Here is a 307-nt window from a genome sequence, read left to right on the forward strand (position 1 = left end):
TGATGTAGGCTTCTATCTCACAAGCTTGGAGTAGGTGATGAGCTCTCCATTAAAGCTTGGGAAGAGATAGTCTTCTCTTTCTTCACACATGAGATTGTGTGAGTGTGTGTGTGATAATCCTTGCAAAAATCAGCCCCCTCTCTCTCTTGGGCGAGCACTCTTGCTATTTGCTCTTGCTGAGCCCTCATTGGCTCTCCCCAAGTCAAGCCAATGACTATTAAGCAGCATAAGTGATAGCCTTCTGACATGTGTCCCCCTTTCCCCTTTTGTGAGAGCTTTAGGTAATTAAATAATGAAACTAAAACCT

This window comes from Adiantum capillus-veneris, chromosome 24 (assembly GCF_014529385.1).
Source record: "Adiantum capillus-veneris isolate H3 chromosome 24, ASM1452938v2, whole genome shotgun sequence".
NCBI classification, from domain to species: Eukaryota; Viridiplantae; Streptophyta; class Polypodiopsida; order Polypodiales; family Pteridaceae; genus Adiantum; species Adiantum capillus-veneris.